Source organism: Macrobrachium rosenbergii, chromosome 2 (assembly GCF_040412425.1).
Source record: "Macrobrachium rosenbergii isolate ZJJX-2024 chromosome 2, ASM4041242v1, whole genome shotgun sequence".
NCBI classification, from domain to species: domain Eukaryota; kingdom Metazoa; phylum Arthropoda; class Malacostraca; order Decapoda; family Palaemonidae; genus Macrobrachium; species Macrobrachium rosenbergii.
Window position 1 is genome coordinate 80,232,924 of NC_089742.1, and position 8,660 is coordinate 80,241,583.

Genomic DNA, 8,660 nt, shown 5'->3' on the forward strand with positions numbered 1-8,660 from the left:
TCGTCACAATTTCTTTGATAAGGAATAACAGGGCTTAGCCTTAGTTAAAAGGAAATTGTATTCTGAATTCTGCCTTTCTATCGTTAACATAATAAAGATCTTCCTGCTGAAAGTTGCTCCCAGGTTAACTCCAACTTTTATTTTTTATGTAAATTTTAACCTAGACTACATTTTTATTCAGAAATTCGGATCAGAGCTCTATTGTTTCTGTCAAAGTGATACTTATTTTTAAATCGCTGTCTGTTCCATAAAAATTGCTTCCGCTAGGAAAGTTTTCCAGCTAAAAAAAAAATGCCAGTCGTAACGACCATCTTTGTCGTACATGGTTTTGTTGGTGCATGATAGCATGGACTCTGGTCGTATGATAACAAGGAATCTGAATCATAAAACAGGTTTTTCCAGACAGTAATTTTTTCTGGTCTTTCTTCATGGTAAGAAAGCTGTATCTCCCCGGAAATTTGTCCAGTTCATCGAGACCGGTCGTATCGATCTTTGAAGCACGTGTTTGTTGTTAAATTAAGTTGGTCTTTTTTCCCGAACTGGCATTTGCTCATACGAGCAGCCCGTAATGAAAACGGACTGTTCCCAAGTCCAATGATTAGTGTGCCTGGTCCACCATAAGAAATGATGCCACCAAGTAAAATAGAGTATTCTCACTTATCTATGAAAGCTACTTATAAATTCGAAAGTATTTCTTCATTCAGAAATGATGTTAATATAGAAATTTTTTAAAAGAAATTAGGACTTCTGGAAAATGTTTCATGAACTTTTGTAAGGAACGAGACTTTCTCCATAAGTCGCTGAATGAGGAACATATGTCTTTCTCAGTATCACCTGTGAAATTCATCAAAGACCAATGAAACGTCTGAATTTCATATCAAAAGTCATTTAAAGACTGGAACCCTTATATCCATATGACTCACGATAATTTACGTTATAAGCCAAGCATTGACCGTATTTTCATTGGCGATTGTTCAAGAATTGGCCTTCTTTGTTTTTTGAAAAGAAAACTATTGTACCGCTATGTCTGTCCGTCCGCACTTTTTTCTGTCTTCCATCAGATCTTAAAAACTACTGAGGCTAGAAGGCTGCAAATTTGTGTTGATCATGGGCCGCGGCTCATACAGCATTATACCGAGACCACTAAAAGATAGATATATTTTCGGTGGCCTTGATTATACGATGTACAGAAAACTCGATTGCGCCGAAGTTTCTTCGGCGCATTTTTTACTCTTATTTTTTTTTTTATTGTTGCTTCACAGGATATCGAGCCAGGAAGAAATGGTTAAATCTTTAAGAGTCAATATGGAACAAAAAATCATAAAGATTTTTTTGGTGAAAAGTGAACATGAGCAGTAGGTAATAACCAAATTTGTGAAAGCAAGTCAGAGTTTATAGTTGCTAGGTAAAATCTAGAATCTGTTCCAACAATCAATTCGGAAGGAGACGGAGGGATTCCTATTTCAAAAAGATCTTGCAAAACAGTTCGGGGAACCTTACTGCATTACAGAGACAAGAGTCGTCTTTCACGCTGACGTTAAAATTGATAGTCGCTCAGATACTTTTACTTTTAATACTCGTGGGTTCTTGTTACCCGAATATATGTATGGTTTTAATCTCTTTCCTGTGTCTTGTAAACCACCACATAGCCCATTCTTTCCCTTAAAAACCAGAGAGCTCCCGCTTGCTCTATCACCTCAACTTTTATCTGTTTCCGCAATGTTTAAAGTTGTTCAACTTCCATCGGTGACCGGAGAAAGAATTCGGAGTTTTGTCTCACGAGTTTGCTTTGGCCTAGTTATGGGAAACTTTGTCCGCCACATTTTGCAGGGCCGAAATCTGTTTTCGTTCTTACTATAGTTTGCCCTTTTTTGGTTTTCTATAAAAGAAAACTATTGAGATGACTTTGCCTGTCCGTCCACACTTTTTCTGTCCGCCCTCAGATCTTAAAACTACTAAGGCTAGAGGGCTGCAAATTGGTGTGGTGATCATCCACCCTTAAATCATCAAACACACCAAATTGCAACCATCTAGCCTCAGTAGTTTTTATTTTATTTAAGGTTAAAGTTAGCAATGATCGTGCGCCTGGCAACGCTATAGTTGCCAACAAACTCGATTGCGCCGGAGAAACTTCTGAGTGTTTTTTACTTGCTTTATACGTATCAGTTTTTTTTTTTTTTGATAATGTCATATATGATCTCCAATTGTGCTACGCCGAGCATGACCAACTGAAATCCAAAGAGCACCAGGTCGGCTCAGTTTGCATTTAATTTAAATATCTTTTTGTCGTATATACCAAAGTAACTTCGTAATTTCTTGGTCATGAGCTGACATATAAAATAAAGATCTCCTAGCGTGTTTTGACTGTTAGTAACCGGATCACGGTCACTGGGCTGTATAACTGCCTTTTTAACTATCTTTGAGAAACGTTCTCCGTCCTCCATTATTACCATCTTTTCCACACACATGACTTGAAGAGGAATTTAAATTACGTGTCACGCGAATGACATTCATGTCACAAGTGAACAAAGTTATATTTGTAAAATTCAAGTTAAGTTTTATAATTGTTGTCTTCTGCCAGCGTCATGCATTGCCAATTCCGCCTTTTACTTGACAGTTTGTGATTAAGAAGTTTCAATATTAATAACGCTTTTACAATGTTCATTTTAAACTACAGTGTAATACCACGATGCATGTATAAAATTTAGGAAAAAATAATTTTATACAAGTTTCCAAATTTAATTCCGAAATAGCCCGACTTACCGCCGAAATAAGTGTGGACCATTTACATCCATGCCAGACTTTTTGAATTACAGTATGTATGTTCCCCTGTGTTAGCAACCAGTCTTATATTGCTTAATATTTGCTTCATCACAACAGAAAACTCCAATCGAAAGATCATTTAGCGTTAGAATATAGTTTTTTTTATCCGTTTTTAATTTATTTGAAAAGCCTTAAACTTATTTTGACGGGGTTCGAAAGGGTTCCATCTTAAACACAGAAATACCTGGAAAAAAAAATTGCATACCTGGTAAACTGCAAGTTTTTCGAGCATTAGAAGGCCTCCAAATATTGGAAATTTCCTTTCGTCCGCTTTGCTTCTTGGGAAAAACGATATCTCCCATTACTTTCCTCATTCTGCTATAGGATGGCGATGTATTGTATTTTACAGTATACCTTTCCTAGGCTTACAAATGGAAGTCATCGGGCATTTCATGCTTGCCTCATTCTAATGTAACTTAAAGGTAAGACGGTGGCGTTGAATACCTTGAACAGACTGTCACAAAATAAGTAATGGTTGAGACACAATAGATACTGAAAGAAATACGAAGTTTTATCGAATGTATAAAAAATTAGAAAACTATCGAAGAGATCAGCAGATTAAGCATTAAAGTGATATAATAAATATTAGCATAAATACGAAGTTCAGGGGCATGTAATAAGCTCAATCGCCTCTCATGATGAACGGAAAAGTTTCCCTATTAGTTTACAACGAAAATGGGCTCAGAAATGTTGACAAAAATTTAACAGCATTTACAGTGACAAAGTATAAGTTTAACAATAATTTTACAATTCATGTTGGAAACTATAAATTTTAAAGTGATGTCTTTAATTTCACCTGAATGAAATTCAGTTTGCGAAACCTCCATGAATTGAAGCTGAAATATTGAAATTGAAAATGTACAAGAGTTGATTAGCTATCCTGCCAAAGGTTTCCCTGCCTCTGGTGGAGTGTTAAATGTTAAGCTCTGTGGTAACAGGAAAGCACACTGACAAGGTAGCGGCAGGGCAGGAGACTTAACACAGCAACTCTTGAAATTTTGTGAGGAAGTAGTCCCAACGTACGATGATGGGAACAACACAAGCGCTCAGCAGTACTCCCATGTTGAGCCAAGTAGTTGCTTGCCAAAATCTTCCGTCCTTGCCCAAAAATATAAGAGCTACAATTTACTACGTACGTTAGGCCACCGATCATTAAATTGCACGGGTGTGCGTTACATTGATTCCCACTACTGGACTAACACCTGATGAACATCTCGGCAAATCAGATGTCTCTTTTCAACAATATTAAACTAATGCACTACTCTAAGATTCCCAGATCCTTGAAGACAGCTGGTGCATTATCTCGAATTGAGAATAATAATAATAATAATAATAATAATAATAATAATAATAATAATAATAATAATAATAATAATAACCTGGCATATGCAGGAGCAAGACTAGTAGTAGAATTCATGGGAATACAAATACAAACTCCACTATCACAACCAACCCAACAGAAACCAAAACAGCAACCACCCTGGAAAAGGCGCCTGGAAAAACAAATCATGGCGATGAGATCTGACTTGAGTAAACTGAAAGAGATGGCAGAAAAGAGGCTAAGAAGCAAGAAAACAAGAGAGGAACTGAATGAGAAATACAAAGTATAGGAGAAGGGACCAAACAACACAATAGAAGATATAAAACAAAGGCTTAGAGCCAAAGCATATAAGATCCAATGGTACATGATCAGGAATAAAGGATACCAACAGAACAAACTCTTCGGAACCAACCAGATAAGGCTATACAGCCAACTAAGAGGGGAAGACAACCACCTGGAAATTCTTGAAGCTGAACCAAGTAAGAGAATCTGGGAAAACGTATGGAGCAATCCGGTATCACACACCAAACATGCAACATGGCTCCAGGAAGTCAAGGCAGAGGAAACTGGGAGAATAAAACAAAGATTCACTGAGATCACGACAGACACAGTCAGACAAACTCAAGAAAATACCCAACTGGAAAGCCCAGGTCCCGTTGAAGTCCATGGATATTGGCTTAAAAACTTCAAGGCCCTACACACACGAATATCAGAACAACTCCAGCATTGTATCACAAATCACCATGCGCCCACTTGGATGACCACAGGGAGAACATCCTTAGTACAGAAAGACAAGAACGAGGGAAATATAGCAAGTAACTACAGGCCTATCGCCTGCCTACCAATAATATGGAAGTTACTAACAGGTATCATCAATGAAAGGCTATACAACTACCTAGAGGATACAAACACCATCCTCCACCAACAGAAAGGCTACAGAAGGAAGTGTAGGGGCACAAAAGACCAGCTCCTGGTAGACAAAATAATAATGAAGAATAGTAAGGGAAGGGAACCAACCTTAGCATGGGATAAATTGACTACAATAAAAGGCTTCAACATGATACCTCACACATGGCTAATAGAATGTCTGAAAATATATGGGGCGGAGGAAAACACCATCAGCTTCCTAAAATATGCAATGTGCAACTGGAATACAGTACTTACAAGCTCTGGGAAAAGACTAGCAGAGGTTTAACATCAGGAGAGGGATCTCTCAAGGCGACTCACTGTCCCCACTACTCATCGTAGTAGCCATGACTCCCATGACAAAAGTACTGCAGAAGATGGATGCTGGGTACCAACTAAAGAAAGGAGGCAGCAGAATTAACCATCTGATGTTCATGGACGACATCAAGCTGTATGGTAAGAGCATAAGGAAATAGATACCCTGATCTAGACTGTAAGGATTGTATCTGGGGACATCAGGATGGAGTTTGCAATAGAAAAATGTGCCTTGGTCAACATACAAAAAGGCAAAGTAACAAGGACTGAAGGGATAAAGCTACCAGATGGGAGTAGCATCAAACACATAGATGAGACAGGATACAAATACCTGAGAATAATAAAGGAGAGGATATAAAACACCAAGACATGAAGGACACGATCAGGAAAGGATATATATATGCAAAGACCTAAGGCGATACTCAAGTTAAAACTCGACACCTGAAACATGACAAAAGCTATAAACACATGGCAGTACCAGTAATCAGATACAGAACAGGAGCAGTGGAGTGGATGAAGGCTGAACTCCACAGCATAGACCAGAAAACTAGGAGACACATGACAGCACACAAAGCACTACATCCAAGAGCAAATACAGACAGACTATACATGACACGAAAGGAAGTGGGGAGAGGGCTACTGAGCATAGTGGACTGCGTCAACATCATCAAGAGCAGAGCACTGGGGCAATATCTGAAAACCAGTGAAGACGAGTGACTAAGGAGTGCATGGGAAGGAGGACTGATAAAAGTAGCCGAAGACCCAGAAATATACAGAGACAGGAGAATGAAAAACAGAACAGAGGAATGGCACAACAAGCCAGTGCATGGACAGACAAAAAGAACTGGCCAGCGATGATACATGGCAATGGCTACAGAGGGGAGAACTCAAGAAGGAAACAGAAGGAATGCTAACAGTGGCACAAGGTCAGGCGCTAAGAACCAGATATGTTCAAAGAACAATAGATGGAAATAACATCTCTCCCATATGCAGGAAGTGCAATATGAAAGACGAGACCATAAACCACATAGCAAGTGAATGTCCAGCACTTGCGAGAATGAAAAACAGAACAGAGGAATGGCACAGCAAACCAATGCACGGGCAGCACATGAGACAGACAAAAGAACTGGCCAGCAATGATGCATGGCAATGGCTACAGAGGGGAGAACTCAAGGAGGGAACAGAAGGAATGCTAACAGCGGCACAAGATCAGGCCCTAAGAACCACATATGTTCAAAGAACAATAGATGGAAATAACATCTCACCCATATGCAGCAAGTGCAATATGAAAGACGAGACCATAAACCACATGGCAAGCAAATGTCCGGCGCTTGCAGGGAACCAGTACAAAAAGAGGCATGATTCAGTAGCAAAAGCCCTCCACTGCAGCCTGTGCAAGAAACACCAGCTAACTTGCAGTAATAAGTGGTACGAACACCAACCTGAGGGAGTGAGAGAAAACGATTAGGCAAAGATCCTCTGGGACTATGGTATCAGAACAGATAGGGTGATACGTGCCAACAGACCAGACGTGACGTTGATTGACAAAATCAAGAAGAAAGTATCCTCATTGATGTGGCAATACCATGGGAACCCAGTTTAGATGAGAAAGAGAAAAAATTTATAAGTTTCAAGACCTGAAAATCAAAATAAAAACGATATAGGATATGCCAGTAGAAATTGACCTATACTCATAGGAACGCTATGCACGATCCCAAGATCCCTGAAAAGGAATCTGGAAAAACTAGATGCCAAAGTAGCTCCAGGACTCATGCAGAAGAATGTACTACTAGAAACAGCGCACGTAATGAGAAAAGTGACGGATCCCTAAGGAAGCAGGATGCAACCCAGAACCCCACACTATAAAAACCACCCAGTCGAATAGGATGACTGTGGTAGACCAAAAATAATAATAATAATAATAATAATAATAATAATAATAATAATAATAATAATAATAAAATATTCTTTGTAGCATGAGTCTTAAATGGAGAAACAAATCCGCAGTTATTTGTCCGTATGGATATATTTATAAATAAAGCTAAATAGAGAGCTTATTTTTAGATATTTCTAAACATTTACAGTTCTGTGGATTTGTGTTTTCCAATAATAAATCGTCCCAACAGTGCTTTTGAAGAAGTTAAGCCTCGCTAAACTTGAATAAGACTGGATTGTTGAAGTGCTTGGTACCTCCTGTGGTGGTGACAACGATCATAAAAATGCTGTGAAAGAAATCATGAAGAGTACTCTCGTCGTGGCAATTGTAAGTTACTACCCCTTGCATCAGAAATCCACTAGCTATTATACAGGTTATCCTGAAGGAAATACAAAGAATAATGTGTTTTCTCAGAGGTCAGACTTTGATGTGCGTGTGTGTATGAAGGTACTTTAATTGTTATACGCCTTTAGTGAGCGAAGGTACTTTAATTGTTATACGCCTTTAGTGAGCGAAGGTACTTTAATTGTTATACGCCTTTAGTGAGCATACGTTTTTAGATCTACAGAAATAGGTTTTCGATATTTAGTATTAGAAACAGTGGGCCACTTGTAGTTGTGGCAACTGATCATCAGTTTTTAGCACAGGTTTTTGAAAGATAAGCATGCAAAATGTTTTTGCACAGAGTAAAATTAACATTTGGTCAAATCTGTTGAACAGTTCATTATTTTTCTTTGTATGTGCGGAGTAATATTCCAGTTACACACACCAGTTACTGAACAAAAGTGTTATGCTCCACTCTGATATTTCAAACCAAAAAACCAGAAATAGTATCTCTGTTAAAATGGTGTAAACGTTTCCGTACACATTTAACATATTTAACCTATTCCTCTCCTATATTAAGTTTTTCGGAGGGGTCCTTCAACATCTTTCACCACAATTGACCTGAAAAGTTGTGTATTTTCCTGGCTCGTATGAAGCTTTATATCACAATTTAATGGGTTCTAAGAAGAGAATGAATGACTGCTTCAGTTTGAACAGTGCCATCTCATTAAGTACTTGGTAGTATTTTTAGAAACATTAAATTTAATGATATAGCTCGTCACTTTTTTAAGGTCAATAAACAGGATTTGAAAAATAACTTGTCCTCGTAAACAAAACATTAAACAGAGTTGGTGATAATCTTAAGCTAATGGTTCATGATGAGGCCTGAGGACCGTGTTTACGGGAATACCAGGTCAACGGTTGAAAAATTGCTATGAGGCTTTTACTTTTCAAGATGAAACAAGCACAGCTTCCATACTTTCTCTCCTGATATTTAATTGCTCATCAGCTACAACGTACTTTAGAGAACACAAA